This window comes from Ranitomeya variabilis, chromosome 4 (genome assembly GCF_051348905.1).
Source record: "Ranitomeya variabilis isolate aRanVar5 chromosome 4, aRanVar5.hap1, whole genome shotgun sequence".
NCBI classification, from domain to species: Eukaryota; Metazoa; Chordata; class Amphibia; order Anura; family Dendrobatidae; genus Ranitomeya; species Ranitomeya variabilis.
Genome location: NC_135235.1, coordinates 736,685,149 through 736,709,383, shown reverse-complemented (window position 1 = coordinate 736,709,383; position 24,235 = coordinate 736,685,149). Strand labels below are relative to the sequence as shown.

General features: G+C 44.9%; 1 protein-coding gene, 5 non-coding genes and 3 pseudogenes across 5 annotated transcripts; all 9 read right to left on the bottom strand.

Moving 5' to 3' along the window:
* LOC143768002 (uncharacterized) overlaps positions 1–24,235 on the bottom strand; it is a 579,067-nt gene that overhangs the window by 272,970 nt on the left and 281,862 nt on the right.
* LOC143771095 (U2 spliceosomal RNA) lies at positions 5,075–5,268 on the bottom strand. Its single transcript, XR_013214990.1, has one exon. It is a non-coding gene; the product is annotated as a U2 spliceosomal RNA (small nuclear RNA).
* On the bottom strand, positions 6,259–6,452 carry LOC143771094 (U2 spliceosomal RNA). Its single transcript, XR_013214989.1, has one exon. It is a non-coding gene; the product is annotated as a U2 spliceosomal RNA (small nuclear RNA).
* LOC143770731 (U2 spliceosomal RNA) lies at positions 7,442–7,642 on the bottom strand (annotated as a pseudogene).
* LOC143771093 (U2 spliceosomal RNA) lies at positions 13,821–14,014 on the bottom strand. The gene has a single exon (XR_013214988.1). It is a non-coding gene; the product is annotated as a U2 spliceosomal RNA (small nuclear RNA).
* LOC143771092 (U2 spliceosomal RNA) lies at positions 15,005–15,198 on the bottom strand. The gene has a single exon (XR_013214987.1). It is a non-coding gene; the product is annotated as a U2 spliceosomal RNA (small nuclear RNA).
* On the bottom strand, positions 16,188–16,388 carry LOC143770730 (U2 spliceosomal RNA; annotated as a pseudogene).
* LOC143771091 (U2 spliceosomal RNA) lies at positions 22,571–22,764 on the bottom strand. Its single transcript, XR_013214986.1, has one exon. It is a non-coding gene; the product is annotated as a U2 spliceosomal RNA (small nuclear RNA).
* LOC143770729 (U2 spliceosomal RNA) lies at positions 23,756–23,956 on the bottom strand (annotated as a pseudogene).

Sequence of the window (24,235 nt, the reverse complement as noted above, 5' to 3'; positions counted from 1 at the left end):
GACAAGCTTCTCAAATTCCAGAAGGAGAGTTTTTTCACTATTTTATGTTGTACCTCCTCCCAGCTCACGTGTCCATCATTTTTAGCGTCAAATACAATTCCCAAGATTTTAACATTGTCGTGCTTCAATTTCACTGCTGGTAGGTCATTTGTATCCCAGGAACCCAAAATCAAACATTCAGTTTTATTAAAATTCATTTTAAAACCTGAAGCCTGACTAAAAAAATTGGTGCACATTACCACTCTCCGAAGTGAAGCAGGGTCTGTACAGATGGCAGTAACATCATCCATGTAGGCAAATACTTTGACTTGGGCCCCTCCTCCACCCGGAATAGGAACCCCTCGGACCACTTTGTCTCTCCGGATCATACACAGCAGGGGTTCCATAGCACAAATAAAAAGAATTGGGGATAATGGACACCCCTGCTTCACTCCGGATTCCAACGGGATAAAATCTGTTAAAAAGCCATTGACAGAAATTTGAGAAAACACATTATTATATAAAATCATAATACGAGATAAAAACATGTCGGGGATCGCCATTTGTTTTAAAACTTTAAAAAGATACTCATGCGAGACCCTGTCAAACGCCTTTTCAAAGTCCAGCGCCAACAGGGCCAGGCTCTGACTTCTATCCCTAGAGTACCATATTACATCTCTGATCACATTTAAAATCTCAGCAATATTCCTCCCTGGTACTCCACATACTTGTTCGGGTTGTATCAGTTTATTAATAACAGTTTTAAAACGACAAGCAATAATTTTGGCTAAAACTTTATAATCCATGTTGAGGAGGGTGATAGGCCTCCAATTCTTGAGGTCATCACGAGCGCCCTTTTTCTTATAAATTAAGGACACTATCCCCCTCCTCCATGACTTCGGCAGCTCTGAACACATAAAAACCTCTTTAAAAAGTGCTAAAAGATCCTCCTTTAAAACATCCCAAAAAGTCAAATAAAATTCAACAGGTAGACCATCTGCTCCTGGGGCTTTCCCTTTTGAAAAACTTTTAAAAACACTAAAAAGTTCTTCCATGCTGACATCATCTATTAAAAACCCCTGGTCTACAGAACTTAACTTAAAATCTAGGATATTAAGAGCATCTTGTAAAAACACATTATTTACACTTTTTTTACTAAAAAGGTCTCTATAAAAATTAAAAGCCACCTTCTTCATACCTTCCACAGTTGTTTCTCCATCAAGACAGGTGATCGTCTCCTTTTTCTCCATCACTTTTTTAAAAAAGAAACGTGTACACTTCTCACCTTCTTCTAAATGTTTCACTTTGGAATTAAAAATTATTTCTTTACCTTTTTGATCTAGGCACAATTGTATTTCAGTTTTTAGGCTTGCAATATCATCTTCCACCTCTAGTCCTATCTCTTTAAATTTATGGAGAGTTTGCAGTCTCATATTTAAATTTACATAAATCTGCTTTTTCAGCCGCGCCTTCCTCTTTCCAGCCCTGATAAAAAAAAACCTTATTTTATCTTTGATCACTTCCCACCAGGATAGGATTTTAATATATGGAGGCCTTAGCTGTCTCCATTCCTGGTAGGCGTTACAGAAGTCTGACCTCACCTGAGGGTCTTCCAGCAAATGGACTCCCAGGCGCCATAAACCTCTATTTATCCTCAGCTCTCCTTGATACTCTATCTTTAAGCTTAAAATTTTATGATCAGAGAATAAATTAGGCATTAAAACAAATTGTACAGGGCTAAAATCCTCAGATAAAAACATAAAATCGATCCTGGAAGCCACTCCCCGACCGGACCATGTAAATCCTGGGTCCGTCGGCGAAAGCGACCTCCAGGCATCGCATAACTTAAAATCAGTCTGCAAGCTATTTAGTAAAAAACACGACTTATCTATCTTACGGATTGGGTCACCCCCTCCTCGGCGCTCATTCACATTCAGGCAATTAAAATCCCCGGCTATTAAGAGAGGAGATGACCCTACACAGAAAACCGGTAAAATTTCAAACAAACGTATACGCTCCTGTTTATCTGGTGGAGCGTACACATTAATGACACGGAAATTAAAATTATTAAAACACAAATGTACTAGGATAGCTCTGCCGGGTACAATCTCAGTAACAGAGGAGATGATGATGTTATTACCTCGGCAGAGCAGACCCACACCAGCAGACTTGTTCTCGTTTGAGCCCGACCATACAGAGGGCCCTAGTTTCCAGTCCTTTTTTATCTCGTTATACCGGATTCCATGCTGCAGACCACACTCCTGTAAAAAACATATGTCAAAGTCTAATGTTTCAAAAAAATCAAAAAGAGCAGCCCTGCGGACAGGGCTCTTTAGAGATCTCACATTAAGTGAGAGACACCTCATGGATGGCATTTATGTCATGGGGGAGGAGAGCTATCCTCAATGGTTTCCATGTAATCATCAATCACTTCTGGCAGTGAAGGAAGAGAGTCAATGTTCTGGGGATCCGAGGAACCAGGCAGTGGATACCCAGAAGAGTCCGTGTTCAGCCACATGTCTCCGCTGGGAAAACACACATCCGGAGATTCTGGATTGGCCTCCAGAAGAGTATCCCCCCGCAGCTTCTTTCCAGACGGCTCAGACAGCTCACTCGTGCAGTCGTCCTCTGTGATAGCTACATGGCCTCTTACTTCCTGGGGGACCTCCAGATCTGACACGATGACCGTATCCACACCATCACCTGTAGGAGAAAAAACTGTGGTCTGCTGGCTCGAGTCCCTGGGAAAGACTGGGGTCTTCGCCACAGTGCCCCCCACCGCCAACATAGTGGGGGCGCTCTGCTCCAACACACCAGTCTCATTCGAGACCTTCGACACAAGGGTTACCTCCCCAACGGGAGAGTCCCCCTGCTCCAGTCTCTGGGTGGTCCGCCCTCCGCCCTTTTTCCGGGACTTCGACACAGGAGGGCCTCCCTGAGGGCCACCACACTCCTGCTCCGTCCCCACCTTCTCCTCTGCGCCCTTGGCCTTCTCAGCCGCCTCCCCTGCTGTAGGAACAGTGGGACTTGGCTCAGGCCTTACTCCGGTCTCTGGGATATTCAGCACAGCATGGACCGGGACAATAGCTGGTTCCTGCCTTGGCACGGGTCTCTCAGCCGCCTCTGCATACGTACGGACTTTGGTCCTATGTGGGCATCCTCGGAACATATGTCCATCCTCCCCGCATAGGTTACAAGCCTTCTTTTGAGGGCAATCCTTCATTAAGTGTCCGAGTTGGCCACAATTATTGCAGCGGAATGCCCTTCTTTCCACACAATTACCTTGGGTATGCCCCATCTTGCCACAGTTCCTGCAATACATAGGCATACCTGTGTAGAATAAGTAGCCACGGCTCTTCCCAATGGTGATGGTAGAGGGGGGATGCTCTGTTCCTCCAAAGCCCTCAGGATTTTTCTTCAGCCGCACCAGGAATTTCCGCTTGCCACACCAGAAACCAACGGCGTTTTTAACATTCCCTTGAAAGGTTACTTCATCGCAATAGCGACGCAAACAGGTTAAAATGTCCAATACTTCAACAAAAGGATTTGGAAAGAAAACAATCATTTGTACCTCCTCTTGGACGAAAAGCAGGGAGAAGACCAGGCCCTCCAGTTCATCAGCACAGATGTTGTCATTCACCTTTTGGACCAACTGCTGACAACAACCATGGCTCCTAAAGGTAATAGTATAAGTACCTTTCTGCTCATTGTCCTGAAAACAGAAGATGTCCTCTCTGCCGAACTCCAGGATCCCAAGAAGGACGGTGTTGCAAACGTAGCGGATTTCTTTCTCCTTCCTGTATCTCTCCAAGACCTCGATACGGACCGTGTTCCTCATCCGGGGTTCTCCCGATGCAAAGGTAAGTGCAGCCGGCATCCTTCCGAAAAAGAACTCCAGCTGTAAACACACAAAAAAAGGCTAGCGCCCTTTTAAGGCGATCGCAACTCGTTGCTCCGGACTAATCCTCTCTCCCTATAGCAGCAGGGGGGTGAAGCCCCTCCGAAGAGGAGCGATCCCCCCAGGCCGAGAGAGAGGGTACCGAAAGCACCCGACCTGACTACAATCTCTCAGTTAGACTGATTGATCGCAGCCATGAGGCCGAGAAGCGATACTGGAAACACTTTGCCGCGTGGGCCGCACTAAGGCCTACAACCGACACCCGTGGTGGAGACATAGCCAAAGATTGCCGCAGGGAAGACATTTTCAGAAACTCTGGGTGTATTCCCAATGACAGCTCTGGTGTGGGTGTGTGGGGGGGGGGGGTAGGTGGGTGTGTGTCTGTGTGTGTGTCTCTGTGTGTGATCGTTCACGCTGCGCACAACGCGCTTTGAATCTGCATAACTCCGCCTACTTTGACACACCCACCACTCCCATTGTGACTGCACGTGAAGGTTCCGTGCTAAGATTCTATCCACTGCAGGCAGCGCACCAGGTTGGTCAAAGGCATTAGAATACTCCTCCTCCTCACACAGGTGCAGATGGACAAGACAAGCAGATTCGAGAGCAGCACAGACACCAGTTTTCCTTTTTTTTCAAATACATATCATATCTACACCGCATTTGAAAGTCGGTGGTCTGGTCCACAAAAGGGAAACAATGCTTTCCAAAAGAATTCATGCATGCGGTGGTCACAAATGTGCTATGTATGGCAGAAGTACTCATTGGATACTTCAATTTAAATACCAAGTGCTGACAGCAGGCAGGCAGGCAGGCAGGCAGGCAGGCAGGCAGGCGCCTAATTTTGTAGATGGCACAATATATTATCAACACTGTAACAAAGGCCTAATTCAGGCCTACCTACATCTTCACACACCTGTTGCAACCTACAAAGACTGATTGATTGATTAATTGATTGATTGATTGATTGCTTGCATATTGGATGCAATACAATGCTTGACATACCTAGGTGAAAGCAAGGCACGGCACGGCACGGCACACAAAATGTTGCAATTGGCCAGGAGAAATCAAGCAAAACGTTACATTTGGCATGAGAAATGTGCTTTTTTGACCCTGAAACAAATTCCCATAAAGGGTTAAAGGACAACTTGCTCGTGCTGATTTCAATTCATTCTGTTTTTAGAAACCGGATCAGAGAAGATGTGCACTGTTCCCGGAAAGTCTGCAAGAACGGGTCAATGCGTGGAGTGGACAGAGCAAGCTCCTAGTCCATCTCCCGGTTCCAAAAAGCCATTTAATATGTGGTCCCCACATAGGGGACGTATCAGATATTAAACTGACAAGAACAGATACTACACTACATCTTAGCCGTGAGGAGGCCGAGAAGCGATACTGGAAATGCTTTGCCGCATGGGCCGCACCAAGGCCTACAACCGACACCCATGGTGGAGACATAGCCAAAGATTGCCGCAGGGAAGACATTTTCAGAAACTCTGGGTGTATTCCCAATGACAGCTCTGGTGTGGCTGTGTGGGGGGGGGGGGGGTAGGTGGGTGTGTGTCTGTGTGTGTGTCTCTGTGTGTGATCGTTCACGCTGCGCACAACGCGCTTTGAATCTGCATAACTCCGCCTACTTTGACACACCCACCACTCCCATTGTGACTGCACGTGAAGGTTCCGTGCTAAGATTCTATCCACTGCAGGCAGCGCACCAGGTTGGTCAAAGGCATTAGAATACTCCTCCTCCTCACACAGGTGCAGATGGACAAGACAAGCAGATTCGAGAGCAGCACAGACACCAGTTTTCCTTTTTTTTCAAATACATATCATATCTACACCGCATTTGAAAGTCGGTGGTCTGGTCCACAAAAGGGAAACAATGCTTTCCAAAAGAATTCATGCATGCGGTGGTCACAAATGTGCTATGTATGGCAGAAGTACTCATTGGATACTTCAATTTAAATACCAAGTGCTGACAGCAGGCAGGCAGGCAGGCAGGCAGGCAGGCAGGCAGGCGGGCGCCTAATTTTGTAGATGGCACAATATATTATCAACACTGTAACAAAGGCCTAATTCAGGCCTACCTACATCTTCACACACCTGTTGCAACCTACAAAGACTGATTGATTGATTAATTGATTGATTGATTGATTGCTTGCATATTGGATGCAATACAATGCTTGACATACCTAGGTGAAAGCAAGGCACGGCACGGCACGGCACACAAAATGTTGCAATTGGCCAGGAGAAATCAAGCAAAACGTTACATTTGGCATGAGAAATGTGCTTTTTTGACCCTGAAACAAATTCCCATAAAGGGTTAAAGGACAACTTGCTCGTGCTGATTTCAATTCATTCTGTTTTTAGAAACCGGATCAGAGAAGATGTGCACTGTTCCCGGAAAGTCTGCAAGAACGGGTCAATGCGTGGAGTGGACAGAGCAAGCTCCTAGTCCATCTCCCGGTTCCAAAAAGCCATTTAATATGTGGTCCCCACATAGGGGACGTATCAGATATTAAACTGACAAGAACAGATACTACACTACATCTTAGCCGTGAGGAGGCCGAGAAGCGATACTGGAAACACTTTGCCGCGTGGGCCGCACCAAGGCCTACAACCGACACCCATGGTGGAGACATAGCCAAAGATTGCCGCAGGGAAGACATTTTCAGAAACTCTGGGTGTATTCCCAATGACAGCTCTGGTGTGGGTGTGTGGGGGGGGGGGGGTAGGTGGGTGTGTGTCTGTGTGTGTGTCTCTGTGTGTGATCGTTCACGCTGCGCACAACGCGCTTTGAATCTGCATAACTCCGCCTACTTTGACACACCCACCACTCCCATTGTGACTGCACGTGAAGGTTCCGTGCTAAGATTCTATCCACTGCAGGCAGCGCACCAGGTTGGTCAAAGGCATTAGAATACTCCTCCTCCTCACACAGGTGCAGATGGACAAGACAAGCAGATTCGAGAGCAGCACAGACACCAGTTTTCCTTTTTTTTCAAATACATATCATATCTACACCGCATTTGAAAGTCGGTGGTCTGGTCCACAAAAGGGAAACAATGCTTTCCAAAAGAATTCATGCATGCGGTGGTCACAAATGTGCTATGTATGGCAGAAGTACTCATTGGATACTTCAATTTAAATACCAAGTGCTGACAGCAGGCAGGCAGGCAGGCAGGCAGGCAGGCAGGCAGGCGGGCGCCTAATTTTGTAGATGGCACAATATATTATCAACACTGTAACAAAGGCCTAATTCAGGCCTACCTACATCTTCACACACCTGTTGCAACCTACAAAGACTGATTGATTGATTAATTGATTGATTGATTGATTGCTTGCATATTGGATGCAATACAATGCTTGACATACCTAGGTGAAAGCAAGGCACGGCACGGCACGGCACACAAAATGTTGCAATTGGCCAGGAGAAATCAAGCAAAACGTTACATTTGGCATGAGAAATGTGCTTTTTTGACCCTGAAACAAATTCCCATAAAGGGTTAAAGGACAACTTGCTCGTGCTGATTTCAATTCATTCTGTTTTTAGAAACCGGATCAGAGAAGATGTGCACTGTTCCCGGAAAGTCTGCAAGAACGGGTCAATGCGTGGAGTGGACAGAGCAAGCTCCTAGTCCATCTCCCGGTTCCAAAAAGCCATTTAATATGTGGTCCCCACATAGGGGACGTATCAGATATTAAACTGACAAGAACAGATAAGGTTTCAACAAAATTTTATTTAGTCATAAGACATAGAACAAGAAAATTTGAAACCTTTTGTGCAAAAGAAACATAAAAAATTACAATAATAAAATACAACAACATGAAACAACTTAATATAAAACAGTATTCCACATATAAAAACACCATCTACGATTCGCTTCTTTCTTCCCCACATCTTTAACATCCTTTAAAAAATAAATAAACATTTCACTAAAAGCCAATTTAATACAATCATTAACAGAGATAAAATCACGGTTAAAAAGTAGAATGTTTCTCACTTTCCAGATTGCATTTTTGGCACAGTTTATTATACACCAGCATATTTTGAACTGGTGTGTAGTGGGGCAATTAAAAAGTCCATATAAAACATACTCATAGCTAAAATCTTTAAGACCACATACCCATTTTAAAAGTATCCCAAATCTCCCCCAAAGTTCTTGTGCAAAACAGCAGTTCCAAAAAAGGTGTAAAACAGTCTCATCCTCTCGGCAAGAGTCTCTTGGGCACTTTGCCCGCGCCGCCAGGCCTCTCCTATGCTGGAAGTCTCTGGTTGGGAGGCACTGGCGGGCAGCCATCCATGCAAGGTCTTTGTGAATGTTGGCCAAGAATTTCCCAAAGACGTTCCTCCACACACGCTTGGATCTACTCCATGAGAAGTTGCTCACAGGGGACACTCCTTCTTCTCTTCTCAGATGAACCATCAATTTTCTTCTGTCCAGAAGGAGATCGGCATCCAAGTCCTTTAATTTATGAGTCCTTATCACCTTTTCTAAAACAATAAAATGCTTGGGCGGGCATAATAAAATGGGTGCTGATAAACATGGTCTGAACCATTTTTTAAAAATAAAACCACAAGTATATTTTAAAAACAGACTAAAAGTAGAATTAGTGTTAAAAACTTTAAAACAAAAACAAAAGAAATTTACATACAAATACAGATGCAAGTCAGGGACATCTTTTCCTCCATTTTGTTGTTTTTTATACATCTCCGTTCGCCTCAGCTTTTCCATTTTTGATCCCCAAATGAACATAAAGATACATCGAGTTAGTTTTTTTAGCATCAACTCAGAAGGGGGATATACCATGGCAATATAAAGCATCATTGGCAACAAAACAGATTTAATGATTAAAATTTTTCCCTCAATTGACAAGCTTCTCAAATTCCAGAAGGAGAGTTTTTTCACTATTTTATGTTGTACCTCCTCCCAGCTCACGTGTCCATCATTTTTAGCGTCAAATACAATTCCCAAGATTTTAACATTGTCGTGCTTCAATTTCACTGCTGGTAGGTCATTTGTATCCCAGGAACCCAAAATCAAACATTCAGTTTTATTAAAATTCATTTTAAAACCTGAAGCCTGACTAAAAAAATTGGTGCACATTACCACTCTCCGAAGTGAAGCAGGGTCTGTACAGATGGCAGTAACATCATCCATGTAGGCAAATACTTTGACTTGGGCCCCTCCTCCACCCGGAATAGGAACCCCTCGGACCACTTTGTCTCTCCGGATCATACACAGCAGGGGTTCCATAGCACAAATAAAAAGAATTGGGGATAATGGACACCCCTGCTTCACTCCGGATTCCAACGGGATAAAATCTGTTAAAAAGCCATTGACAGAAATTTGAGAAAACACATTATTATATAAAATCATAATACGAGATAAAAACATGTCGGGGATCGCCATTTGTTTTAAAACTTTAAAAAGATACTCATGCGAGACCCTGTCAAACGCCTTTTCAAAGTCCAGCGCCAACAGGGCCAGGCTCTGACTTCTATCCCTAGAGTACCATATTACATCTCTGATCACATTTAAAATCTCAGCAATATTCCTCCCTGGTACTCCACATACTTGTTCGGGTTGTATCAGTTTATTAATAACAGTTTTAAAACGACAAGCAATAATTTTGGCTAAAACTTTATAATCCATGTTGAGGAGGGTGATAGGCCTCCAATTCTTGAGGTCATCACGAGCGCCCTTTTTCTTATAAATTAAGGACACTATCCCCCTCCTCCATGACTTCGGCAGCTCTGAACACATAAAAACCTCTTTAAAAAGTGCTAAAAGATCCTCCTTTAAAACATCCCAAAAAGTCAAATAAAATTCAACAGGTAGACCATCTGCTCCTGGGGCTTTCCCTTTTGAAAAACTTTTAAAAACACTAAAAAGTTCTTCCATGCTGACATCATCTATTAAAAACCCCTGGTCTACAGAACTTAACTTAAAATCTAGGATATTAAGAGCATCTTGTAAAAACACATTATTTACACTTTTTTTACTAAAAAGGTCTCTATAAAAATTAAAAGCCACCTTCTTCATACCTTCCACAGTTGTTTCTCCATCAAGACAGGTGATCGTCTCCTTTTTCTCCATCACTTTTTTAAAAAAGAAACGTGTACACTTCTCACCTTCTTCTAAATGTTTCACTTTGGAATTAAAAATTATTTCTTTACCTTTTTGATCTAGGCACAATTGTATTTCAGTTTTTAGGCTTGCAATATCATCTTCCACCTCTAGTCCTATCTCTTTAAATTTATGGAGAGTTTGCAGTCTCATATTTAAATTTACATAAATCTGCTTTTTCAGCCGCGCCTTCCTCTTTCCAGCCCTGATAAAAAAAAACCTTATTTTATCTTTGATCACTTCCCACCAGGATAGGATTTTAATATATGGAGGCCTTAGCTGTCTCCATTCCTGGTAGGCGTTACAGAAGTCTGACCTCACCTGAGGGTCTTCCAGCAAATGGACTCCCAGGCGCCATAAACCTCTATTTATCCTCAGCTCTCCTTGATACTCTATCTTTAAGCTTAAAATTTTATGATCAGAGAATAAATTAGGCATTAAAACAAATTGTACAGGGCTAAAATCCTCAGATAAAAACATAAAATCGATCCTGGAAGCCACTCCCCGACCGGACCATGTAAATCCTGGGTCCGTCGGCGAAAGCGACCTCCAGGCATCGCATAACTTAAAATCAGTCTGCAAGCTATTTAGTAAAAAACACGACTTATCTATCTTACGGATTGGGTCACCCCCTCCTCGGCGCTCATTCACATTCAGGCAATTAAAATCCCCGGCTATTAAGAGAGGAGATGACCCTACACAGAAAACCGGTAAAATTTCAAACAAACGTATACGCTCCTGTTTATCTGGTGGAGCGTACACATTAATGACACGGAAATTAAAATTATTAAAACACAAATGTACTAGGATAGCTCTGCCGGGTACAATCTCAGTAACAGAGGAGATGATGATGTTATTACCTCGGCAGAGCAGACCCACACCAGCAGACTTGTTCTCGTTTGAGCCCGACCATACAGAGGGCCCTAGTTTCCAGTCCTTTTTTATCTCGTTATACCGGATTCCATGCTGCAGACCACACTCCTGTAAAAAACATATGTCAAAGTCTAATGTTTCAAAAAAATCAAAAAGAGCAGCCCTGCGGACAGGGCTCTTTAGAGATCTCACATTAAGTGAGAGACACCTCATGGATGGCATTTATGTCATGGGGGAGGAGAGCTATCCTCAATGGTTTCCATGTAATCATCAATCACTTCTGGCAGTGAAGGAAGAGAGTCAATGTTCTGGGGATCCGAGGAACCAGGCAGTGGATACCCAGAAGAGTCCGTGTTCAGCCACATGTCTCCGCTGGGAAAACACACATCCGGAGATTCTGGATTGGCCTCCAGAAGAGTATCCCCCCGCAGCTTCTTTCCAGACGGCTCAGACAGCTCACTCGTGCAGTCGTCCTCTGTGATAGCTACATGGCCTCTTACTTCCTGGGGGACCTCCAGATCTGACACGATGACCGTATCCACACCATCACCTGTAGGAGAAAAAACTGTGGTCTGCTGGCTCGAGTCCCTGGGAAAGACTGGGGTCTTCGCCACAGTGCCCCCCACCGCCAACATAGTGGGGGCGCTCTGCTCCAACACACCAGTCTCATTCGAGACCTTCGACACAAGGGTTACCTCCCCAACGGGAGAGTCCCCCTGCTCCAGTCTCTGGGTGGTCCGCCCTCCGCCCTTTTTCCGGGACTTCGACACAGGAGGGCCTCCCTGAGGGCCACCACACTCCTGCTCCGTCCCCACCTTCTCCTCTGCGCCCTTGGCCTTCTCAGCCGCCTCCCCTGCTGTAGGAACAGTGGGACTTGGCTCAGGCCTTACTCCGGTCTCTGGGATATTCAGCACAGCATGGACCGGGACAATAGCTGGTTCCTGCCTTGGCACGGGTCTCTCAGCCGCCTCTGCATACGTACGGACTTTGGTCCTATGTGGGCATCCTCGGAACATATGTCCATCCTCCCCGCATAGGTTACAAGCCTTCTTTTGAGGGCAATCCTTCATTAAGTGTCCGAGTTGGCCACAATTATTGCAGCGGAATGCCCTTCTTTCCACACAATTACCTTGGGTATGCCCCATCTTGCCACAGTTCCTGCAATACATAGGCATACCTGTGTAGAATAAGTAGCCACGGCTCTTCCCAATGGTGATGGTAGAGGGGGGATGCTCTGTTCCTCCAAAGCCCTCAGGATTTTTCTTCAGCCGCACCAGGAATTTCCGCTTGCCACACCAGAAACCAACGGCGTTTTTAACATTCCCTTGAAAGGTTACTTCATCGCAATAGCGACGCAAACAGGTTAAAATGTCCAATACTTCAACAAAAGGATTTGGAAAGAAAACAATCATTTGTACCTCCTCTTGGACGAAAAGCAGGGAGAAGACCAGGCCCTCCAGTTCATCAGCACAGATGTTGTCATTCACCTTTTGGACCAACTGCTGACAACAACCATGGCTCCTAAAGGTAATAGTATAAGTACCTTTCTGCTCATTGTCCTGAAAACAGAAGATGTCCTCTCTGCCGAACTCCAGGATCCCAAGAAGGACGGTGTTGCAAACGTAGCGGATTTCTTTCTCCTTCCTGTATCTCTCCAAGACCTCGATACGGACCGTGTTCCTCATCCGGGGTTCTCCCGATGCAAAGGTAAGTGCAGCCGGCATCCTTCCGAAAAAGAACTCCAGCTGTAAACACACAAAAAAAGGCTAGCGCCCTTTTAAGGCGATCGCAACTCGTTGCTCCGGACTAATCCTCTCTCCCTATAGCAGCAGGGGGGTGAAGCCCCTCCGAAGAGGAGCGATCCCCCCAGGCCGAGAGAGAGGGTACCGAAAGCACCCGACCTGACTACAATCTCTCAGTTAGACTGATTGATCGCAGCCATGAGGCCGAGAAGCGATACTGGAAACACTTTGCCGCGTGGGCCGCACTAAGGCCTACAACCGACACCCGTGGTGGAGACATAGCCAAAGATTGCCGCAGGGAAGACATTTTCAGAAACTCTGGGTGTATTCCCAATGACAGCTCTGGTGTGGGTGTGTGGGGGGGGGGGGTAGGTGGGTGTGTGTCTGTGTGTGTGTCTCTGTGTGTGATCGTTCACGCTGCGCACAACGCGCTTTGAATCTGCATAACTCCGCCTACTTTGACACACCCACCACTCCCATTGTGACTGCACGTGAAGGTTCCGTGCTAAGATTCTATCCACTGCAGGCAGCGCACCAGGTTGGTCAAAGGCATTAGAATACTCCTCCTCCTCACACAGGTGCAGATGGACAAGACAAGCAGATTCGAGAGCAGCACAGACACCAGTTTTCCTTTTTTTTCAAATACATATCATATCTACACCGCATTTGAAAGTCGGTGGTCTGGTCCACAAAAGGGAAACAATGCTTTCCAAAAGAATTCATGCATGCGGTGGTCACAAATGTGCTATGTATGGCAGAAGTACTCATTGGATACTTCAATTTAAATACCAAGTGCTGACAGCAGGCAGGCAGGCAGGCAGGCAGGCAGGCAGGCAGGCGCCTAATTTTGTAGATGGCACAATATATTATCAACACTGTAACAAAGGCCTAATTCAGGCCTACCTACATCTTCACACACCTGTTGCAACCTACAAAGACTGATTGATTGATTAATTGATTGATTGATTGATTGCTTGCATATTGGATGCAATACAATGCTTGACATACCTAGGTGAAAGCAAGGCACGGCACGGCACGGCACACAAAATGTTGCAATTGGCCAGGAGAAATCAAGCAAAACGTTACATTTGGCATGAGAAATGTGCTTTTTTGACCCTGAAACAAATTCCCATAAAGGGTTAAAGGACAACTTGCTCGTGCTGATTTCAATTCATTCTGTTTTTAGAAACCGGATCAGAGAAGATGTGCACTGTTCCCGGAAAGTCTGCAAGAACGGGTCAATGCGTGGAGTGGACAGAGCAAGCTCCTAGTCCATCTCCCGGTTCCAAAAAGCCATTTAATATGTGGTCCCCACATAGGGGACGTATCAGATATTAAACTGACAAGAACAGATACTACACTACATCTTAGCCGTGAGGAGGCCGAGAAGCGATACTGGAAATGCTTTGCCGCATGGGCCGCACCAAGGCCTACAACCGACACCCATGGTGGAGACATAGCCAAAGATTGCCGCAGGGAAGACATTTTCAGAAACTCTGGGTGTATTCCCAATGACAGCTCTGGTGTGGCTGTGTGGGGGGGGGGGGGGTAGGTGGGTGTGTGTCTGTGTGTGTGTCTCTGTGTGTGATCGTTCACGCTGCGCACAACGCGCTTTGAATCTGCATAACTCCGCCTACTTTGACACACCCACCACTCCCATTGTGACTGCACGTGAAGGTTCCGTGCTAAGATTCTATCCACTGCAGGCAGCGCACCAGGTTGGTCAAAGGCATTAGAATACTCCTCCTCCTCACACAGGTGCAGATGGACAAGACAAGCAGATTCGAGAGCAGCACAGACACCAGTTTTCCTTTTTTTTCAAATACATATCATATCTACACCGCATTTGAAAGTCGGTGGTCTGGTCCACAAAAGGGAAACAATGCTTTCCAAAAGAATTCATGCATGCGGTGGTCACAAATGTGCTATGTATGGCAGAAGTACTCATTGGATACTTCAATTTAAATACCAAGTGCTGACAGCAGGCAGGCAGGCAGGCAGGCAGGCAGGCAGGCAGGCGGGCGCCTAATTTTGTAGATGGCACAATATATTATCAACACTGTAACAAAGGCCTAATTCAGGCCTACCTACATCTTCACACACCTGTTGCAACCTACAAAGACTGATTGATTGATTAATTGATTGATTGATTGATTGCTTGCATATTGGATGCAATACAATGCTTGACATACCTAGGTGAAAGCAAGGCACGGCACGGCACGGCACACAAAATGTTGCAATTGGCCAGGAGAAATCAAGCAAAACGTTACATTTGGCATGAGAAATGTGCTTTTTTGACCCTGAAACAAATTCCCATAAAGGGTTAAAGGACAACTTGCTCGTGCTGATTTCAATTCATTCTGTTTTTAGAAACCGGATCAGAGAAGATGTGCACTGTTCCCGGAAAGTCTGCAAGAACGGGTCAATGCGTGGAGTGGACAGAGCAAGCTCCTAGTCCATCTCCCGGTTCCAAAAAGCCATTTAATATGTGGTCCCCACATAGGGGACGTATCAGATATTAAACTGACAAGAACAGATACTACACTACATCTTAGCCGTGAGGAGGCCGAGAAGCGATACTGGAAACACTTTGCCGCGTGGGCCGCACCAAGGCCTACAACCGACACCCATGGTGGAGACATAGCCAAAGATTGCCGCAGGGAAGACATTTTCAGAAACTCTGGGTGTATTCCCAATGACAGCTCTGGTGTGGGTGTGTGGGGGGGGGGGGGTAGGTGGGTGTGTGTCTGTGTGTGTGTCTCTGTGTGTGATCGTTCACGCTGCGCACAACGCGCTTTGAATCTGCATAACTCCGCCTACTTTGACACACCCACCACTCCCATTGTGACTGCACGTGAAGGTTCCGTGCTAAGATTCTATCCACTGCAGGCAGCGCACCAGGTTGGTCAAAGGCATTAGAATACTCCTCCTCCTCACACAGGTGCAGATGGACAAGACAAGCAGATTCGAGAGCAGCACAGACACCAGTTTTCCTTTTTTTTCAAATACATATCATATCTACACCGCATTTGAAAGTCGGTGGTCTGGTCCACAAAAGGGAAACAATGCTTTCCAAAAGAATTCATGCATGCGGTGGTCACAAATGTGCTATGTATGGCAGAAGTACTCATTGGATACTTCAATTTAAATACCAAGTGCTGACAGCAGGCAGGCAGGCAGGCAGGCAGGCAGGCAGGCAGGCGGGCGCCTAATTTTGTAGATGGCACAATATATTATCAACACTGTAACAAAGGCCTAATTCAGGCCTACCTACATCTTCACACACCTGTTGCAACCTACAAAGACTGATTGATTGATTAATTGATTGATTGATTGATTGCTTGCATATTGGATGCAATACAATGCTTGACATACCTAGGTGAAAGCAAGGCACGGCACGGCACGGCACACAAAATGTTGCAATTGGCCAGGAGAAATCAAGCAAAACGTTACATTTGGCATGAGAAATGTGCTTTTTTGACCCTGAAACAAATTCCCATAAAGGGTTAAAGGACAACTTGCTCGTGCTGATTTCAATTCATTCTGTTTTTAGAAACCGGATCAGAGAAGATGTGCACTGTTCCCGGAAAGTCTGCAAGAACGGGTCAATGCGTGGAGTGGACAGAGCAAGCTCCTAGTCCATCTCCCGGTTCCAAAAAGCCATTTAATATGTGGTCCCCACATAGGGGACGTATCAGATATTAAACTGACAAGAACAGATAAGGTTTCAACAAAATTTTATTTAGTCATAAGACATAGAACAAGAAAATTTGAAACCTTTTGTGCAAAAGAAACATAAAAAATTACAATAATAAAATACAACAACATGAAACAACTTAATATAAAACAGTATTCCACATATAAAAACACCATCTACGATTCGCTTCTTTCTTCCCCACATCTTTAACATCCTTTAAAAAATAAATAAACATTTCACTAAAAGCCAATTTAATACAATCATTAACAGAGATAAAATCACGGTTAAAAAGTAGAATGTTTCTCACTTTCCAGATTGCATTTTTGGCACAGTTTATTATACACCAGCATATTTTGAACTGGTGTGTAGTGGGGCAATTAAAAAGTCCATATAAAACATACTCATAGCTAAAATCTTTAAGACCACATACCCATTTTAAAAGTATCCCAAATCTCCCCCAAAGTTCTTGTGCAAAACAGCAGTTCCAAAAAAGGTGTAAAACAGTCTCATCCTCTCGGCAAGAGTCTCTTGGGCACTTTGCCCGCGCCGCCAGGCCTCTCCTATGCTGGAAGTCTCTGGTTGGGAGGCACTGGCGGGCAGCCATCCATGCAAGGTCTTTGTGAATGTTGGCCAAGAATTTCCCAAAGACGTTCCTCCACACACGCTTGGATCTACTCCATGAGAAGTTGCTCACAGGGGACACTCCTTCTTCTCTTCTCAGATGAACCATCAATTTTCTTCTGTCCAGAAGGAGATCGGCATCCAAGTCCTTTAATTTATGAGTCCTTATCACCTTTTCTAAAACAATAAAATGCTTGGGCGGGCATAATAAAATGGGTGCTGATAAACATGGTCTGAACCATTTTTTAAAAATAAAACCACAAGTATATTTTAAAAACAGACTAAAAGTAGAATTAGTGTTAAAAACTTTAAAACAAAAACAAAAGAAATTTACATACAAATACAGATGCAAGTCAGGGACATCTTTTCCTCCATTTTGTTGTTTTTTATACATCTCCGTTCGCCTCAGCTTTTCCATTTTTGATCCCCAAATGAACATAAAGATACATCGAGTTAGTTTTTTTAGCATCAACTCAGAAGGGGGATATACCATGGCAATATAAAGCATCATTGGCAACAAAACAGATTTAATGATTAAAATTTTTCCCTCAATTGACAAGCTTCTCAAATTCCAGAAGGAGAGTTTTTTCACTATTTTATGTTGTACCTCCTCCCAGCTCACGTGTCCATCATTTTTAGCGTCAAATACAATTCCCAAGATTTTAACATTGTCGTGCTTCAATTTCACTGCTGGTAGGTCATTTGTATCCCAGGAACCCAAAATCAAACATTCAGTTTTATTAAAATTCATTTTAAAACCTGAAGCCTGACTAAAAAAATTGGTGCACATTACCACTCTCCGAAGTGAAGCAGGGTCTGTACAGATGGCAGTAACATCATCCATGTAGGCAAATACTTTGACTTGGGCCCCTCCTCCACCCGGAATAGGAACCCCTCGGACCACTTTGTCTCTCCGGATCATACACAGCAGGGGTTCCATAGCACAAATAAAAAGAATTGGGGATAATGGACACCCCTGCTTCACTCCGGATTCCAACGGGATAAAATCTGTTAAAAAGCCATTGACAGAAATTTGAGAAAACACATTATTATATAAAATCATAATACGAGATAAAAACATGTCGGGGATCGCCATTTGTTTTAAAACTTTAAAAAGATACTCATGCGAGACCCTGTCAAACGCCTTTTCAAAGTCCAGCGCCAACAGGGCCAGGCTCTGACTTCTATCCCTAGAGTACCATATTACATCTCTGATCACATTTAAAATCTCAGCAATATTCCTCCCTGGTACTCCACATACTTGTTCGGGTTGTATCAGTTTATTAATAACAGTTTTAAAACGACAAGCAATAATTTTGGCTAAAACTTTATAATCCATGTTGAGGAGGGTGATAGGCCTCCAATTCTTGAGGTCATCACGAGCGCCCTTTTTCTTATAAATTAAGGACACTATCCCCCTCCTCCATGACTTCGGCAGCTCTGAACACATAAAAACCTCTTTAAAAAGTGCTAAAAGATCCTCCTTTAAAACATCCCAAAAAGTCAAATAAAATTCAACAGGTAGACCATCTGCTCCTGGGGCTTTCCCTTTTGAAAAACTTTTAAAAACACTAAAAAGTTCTTCCATGCTGACATCATCTATTAAAAACCCCTGGTCTACAGAACTTAACTTAAAATCTAGGATATTAAGAGCATCTTGTAAAAACACATTATTTACACTTTTTTTACTAAAAAGGTCTCTATAAAAATTAAAAGCCACCTTCTTCATACCTTCCACAGTTGTTTCTCCATCAAGACAGGTGATCGTCTCCTTTTTCTCCATCACTTTTTTAAAAAAGAAACGTGTACACTTCTCACCTTCTTCTAAATGTTTCACTTTGGAATTAAAAATTATTTCTTTACCTTTTTGATCTAGGCACAATTGTATTTCAGTTTTTAGGCTTGCAATATCATCTTCCACCTCTAGTCCTATCTCTTTAAATTTATGGAGAGTTTGCAGTCTCATATTTAAATTTACATAAATCTGCTTTTTCAGCCGCGCCTTCCTCTTTCCAGCCCTGATAAAAAAAAACCTTATTTTATCTTTGATCACTTCCCACCAGGATAGGATTTTAATATATGGAGGCCTTAGCTGTCTCCATTCCTGGTAGGCGTTACAGAAGTCTGACCTCACCTGAGGGTCTTCCAGCAAATGGACTCCCAGGCGCCATAAACCTCTATTTATCCTCAGCTCTCCTTGATACTCTATCTTTAAGCTTAAAATTTTATGATCAGAGAATAAATTAGGCATTAAAACAAATTGTACAGGGCTAAAATCCTCAGATAAAAACATAAAATCGATCCTGGAAGCCACTCCCCGACCGGACCATGTAAATCCTGGGTCCGTCGGCGAAAGCGACCTCCAGGCATCGCATAACTTAAAATCAGTCTGCAAGCTATTTAGTAAAAAACACGACTTATCTATCTTACGGATTGGGTCACCCCCTCCTCGGCGCTCATTCACATTCAGGCAATTAAAATCCCCGGCTATTAAGAGAGGAGATGACCCTACACAGAAAACCGGTAAAATTTCAAACAAACGTATACGCTCCTGTTTATCTGGTGGAGCGTACACATTAATGACACGGAAATTAAAATTATTAAAACACAAATGTACTAGGATAGCTCTGCCGGGTACAATCTCAGTAACAGAGGAGATGATGATGTTATTACCTCGGCAGAGCAGACCCACACCAGCAGACTTGTTCTCGTTTGAGCCCGACCATACAGAGGGCCCTAGTTTCCAGTCCTTTTTTATCTCGTTATACCGGATTCCATGCTGCAGACCACACTCCTGTAAAAAACATATGTCAAAGTCTAATGTTTCAAAAAAATCAAAAAGAGCAGCCCTGCGGACAGGGCTCTTTAGAGATCTCACATTAAGTGAGAGACACCTCATGGATGGCATTTATGTCATGGGGGAGGAGAGCTATCCTCAATGGTTTCCATGTAATCATCAATCACTTCTGGCAGTGAAGGAAGAGAGTCAATGTTCTGGGGATCCGAGGAACCAGGCAGTGGATACCCAGAAGAGTCCGTGTTCAGCCACATGTCTCCGCTGGGAAAACACACATCCGGAGATTCTGGATTGGCCTCCAGAAGAGTATCCCCCCGCAGCTTCTTTCCAGACGGCTCAGACAGCTCACTCGTGCAGTCGTCCTCTGTGATAGCTACATGGCCTCTTACTTCCTGGGGGACCTCCAGATCTGACACGATGACCGTATCCACACCATCACCTGTAGGAGAAAAAACTGTGGTCTGCTGGCTCGAGTCCCTGGGAAAGACTGGGGTCTTCGCCACAGTGCCCCCCACCGCCAACATAGTGGGGGCGCTCTGCTCCAACACACCAGTCTCATTCGAGACCTTCGACACAAGGGTTACCTCCCCAACGGGAGAGTCCCCCTGCTCCAGTCTCTGGGTGGTCCGCCCTCCGCCCTTTTTCCGGGACTTCGACACAGGAGGGCCTCCCTGAGGGCCACCACACTCCTGCTCCGTCCCCACCTTCTCCTCTGCGCCCTTGGCCTTCTCAGCCGCCTCCCCTGCTGTAGGAACAGTGGGACTTGGCTCAGGCCTTACTCCGGTCTCTGGGATATTCAGCACAGCATGGACCGGGACAATAGCTGGTTCCTGCCTTGGCACGGGTCTCTCAGCCGCCTCTGCATACGTACGGACTTTGGTCCTATGTGGGCATCCTCGGAACATATGTCCATCCTCCCCGCATAGGTTACAAGCCTTCTTTTGAGGGCAATCCTTCATTAAGTGTCCGAGTTGGCCACAATTATTGCAGCGGAATGCCCTTCTTTCCACACAATTACCTTGGGTATGCCCCATCTTGCCACAGTTCCTGCAATACATAGGCATACCTGTGTAGAATAAGTAGCCACGGCTCTTCCCAATGGTGATGGTAGAGGGGGGATGCTCTGTTCCTCCAAAGCCCTCAGGATTTTTCTTCAGCCGCACCAGGAATTTCCGCTTGCCACACCAGAAACCAACGGCGTTTTTAACATTCCCTTGAAAGGTTACTTCATCGCAATAGCGACGCAAACAGGTTAAAATGTCCAATACTTCAACAAAAGGATTTGGAAAGAAAACAATCATTTGTACCTCCTCTTGGACGAAAAGCAGGGAGAAGACCAGGCCCTCCAGTTCATCAGCACAGATGTTGTCATTCACCTTTTGGACCAACTGCTGACAACAACCATGGCTCCTAAAGGTAATAGTATAAGTACCTTTCTGCTCATTGTCCTGAAAACAGAAGATGTCCTCTCTGCCGAACTCCAGGATCCCAAGAAGGACGGTGTTGCAAACGTAGCGGATTTCTTTCTCCTTCCTGTATCTCTCCAAGACCTCGATACGGACCGTGTTCCTCATCCGGGGTTCTCCCGATGCAAAGGTAAGTGCAGCCGGCATCCTTCCGAAAAAGAACTCCAGCTGTAAACACACAAAAAAAGGCTAGCGCCCTTTTAAGGCGATCGCAACTCGTTGCTCCGGACTAATCCTCTCTCCCTATAGCAGCAGGGGGGTGAAGCCCCTCCGAAGAGGAGCGATCCCCCCAGGCCGAGAGAGAGGGTACCGAAAGCACCCGACCTGACTACAATCTCTCAGTTAGACTGATTGATCGCAGCCATGAGGCCGAGAAGCGATACTGGAAACACTTTGCCGCGTGGGCCGCACTAAGGCCTACAACCGACACCCGTGGTGGAGACATAGCCAAAGATTGCCGCAGGGAAGACATTTTCAGAAACTCTGGGTGTATTCCCAATGACAGCTCTGGTGTGGGTGTGTGGGGGGGGGGGGTAGGTGGGTGTGTGTCTGTGTGTGTGTCTCTGTGTGTGATCGTTCACGCTGCGCACAACGCGCTTTGAATCTGCATAACTCCGCCTACTTTGACACACCCACCACTCCCATTGTGACTGCACGTGAAGGTTCCGTGCTAAGATTCTATCCACTGCAGGCAGCGCACCAGGTTGGTCAAAGGCATTAGAATACTCCTCCTCCTCACACAGGTGCAGATGGACAAGACAAGCAGATTCGAGAGCAGCACAGACACCAGTTTTCCTTTTTTTTCAAATACATATCATATCTACACCGCATTTGAAAGTCGGTGGTCTGGTCCACAAAAGGGAAACAATGCTTTCCAAAAGAATTCATGCATGCGGTGGTCACAAATGTGCTATGTATGGCAGAAGTACTCATTGGATACTTCAATTTAAATACCAAGTGCTGACAGCAGGCAGGCAGGCAGGCAGGCAGGCAGGCAGGCAGGCGGGCGCCTAATTTTGTAGATGGCACAATATATTATCAACACTGTAACAAAGGCCTAATTCAGGCCTACCTACATCTTCACACACCTGTTGCAACCTACAAAGACTGATTGATTGATTAATTGATTGATTGATTGATTGCTTGCATATTGGATGCAATACAATGCTTGACATACCTAGGTGAAAGCAAGGCACGGCACGGCACGGCACACAAAATGTTGCAATTGGCCAGGAGAAATCAAGCAAAACGTTACATTTGGCATGAGAAATGTGCTTTTTTGACCCTGAAACAAATTCCCATAAAGGGTTAAAGGACAACTTGCTCGTGCTGATTTCAATTCATTCTGTTTTTAGAAACCGGATCAGAGAAGATGTGCACTGTTCCCGGAAAGTCTGCAAGAACGGGTCAATGCGTGGAGTGGACAGAGCAAGCTCCTAGTCCATCTCCCGGTTCCAAAAAGCCATTTAATATGTGGTCCCCACATAGGGGACGTATCAGATATTAAACTGACAAGAACAGATACTACACTACATCTTAGCCGTGAGGAGGCCGAGAAGCGATACTGGAAATGCTTTGCCGCATGGGCCGCACCAAGGCCTACAACCGACACCCATGGTGGAGACATAGCCAAAGATTGCCGCAGGGAAGACATTTTCAGAAACTCTGGGTGTATTCCCAATGACAGCTCTGGTGTGGGTGTGTGGGGGGGGGGGGGGGTAGGTGGGTGTGTGTCTGTGTGTGTGTCTCTGTGTGTGATCGTTCACGCTGCGCACAACGCGCTTTGAATCTGCATAACTCCGCCTACTTTGACACACCCACCACTCCCATTGTGACTGCACGTGAAGGTTCCGTGCTAAGATTCTATCCACTGCAGGCAGCGCACCAGGTTGGTCAAAGGCATTAGAATACTCCTCCTCCTCACACAGGTGCAGATGGACAAGACAAGCAGATTCGAGAGCAGCACAGACACCAGTTTTCCTTTTTTTTCAAATACATATCATATCTACACCGCATTTGAAAGTCGGTGGTCTGGTCCACAAAAGGGAAACAATGCTTTCCAAAAGAATTCATGCATGCGGTGGTCACAAATGTGCTATGTATGGCAGAAGTACTCATTGGATACTTCAATTTAAATACCAAGTGCTGACAGCAGGCAGGCAGGCAGGCAGGCAGGCAGGCAGGCAGGCGGGCGCCTAATTTTGTAGATGGCACAATATATTATCAACACTGTAACAAAGGCCTAATTCAGGCCTACCTACATCTTCACACACCTGTTGCAACCTACAAAGACTGATTGATTGATTAATTGATTGATTGATTGATTGCTTGCATATTGGATGCAATACAATGCTTGACATACCTAGGTGAAAGCAAGGCACGGCACGGCACGGCACACAAAATGTTGCAATTGGCCAGGAGAAATCAAGCAAAACGTTACATTTGGCATGAGAAATGTGCTTTTTTGACCCTGAAACAAATTCCCATAAAGGGTTAAAGGACAACTTGCTCGTGCTGATTTCAATTCATTCTGTTTTTAGAAACCGGATCAGAGAAGATGTGCACTGTTCCCGGAAAGTCTGCAAGAACGGGTCAATGCGTGGAGTGGACAGAGCAAGCTCCTAGTCCATCTCCCGGTTCCAAAAAGCCATTTAATATGTGGTCCCCACATAGGGGACGTATCAGATATTAAACTGACAAGAACAGATAAGGTTTCAACAAAATTTTATTTAGTCATAAGACATAGAACAAGAAAATTTGAAACCTTTTGTGCAAAAGAAACATAAAAAATTACAATAATAAAATACAACAACATGAAACAACTTAATATAAAACAGTATTCCACATATAAAAACACCATCTACGATTCGCTTCTTTCTTCCCCACATCTTTAACATCCTTTAAAAAATAAATAAACATTTCACTAAAAGCCAATTTAATACAATCATTAACAGAGATAAAATCACGGTTAAAAAGTAGAATGTTTCTCACTTTCCAGATTGCATTTTTGGCACAGTTTATTATACACCAGCAT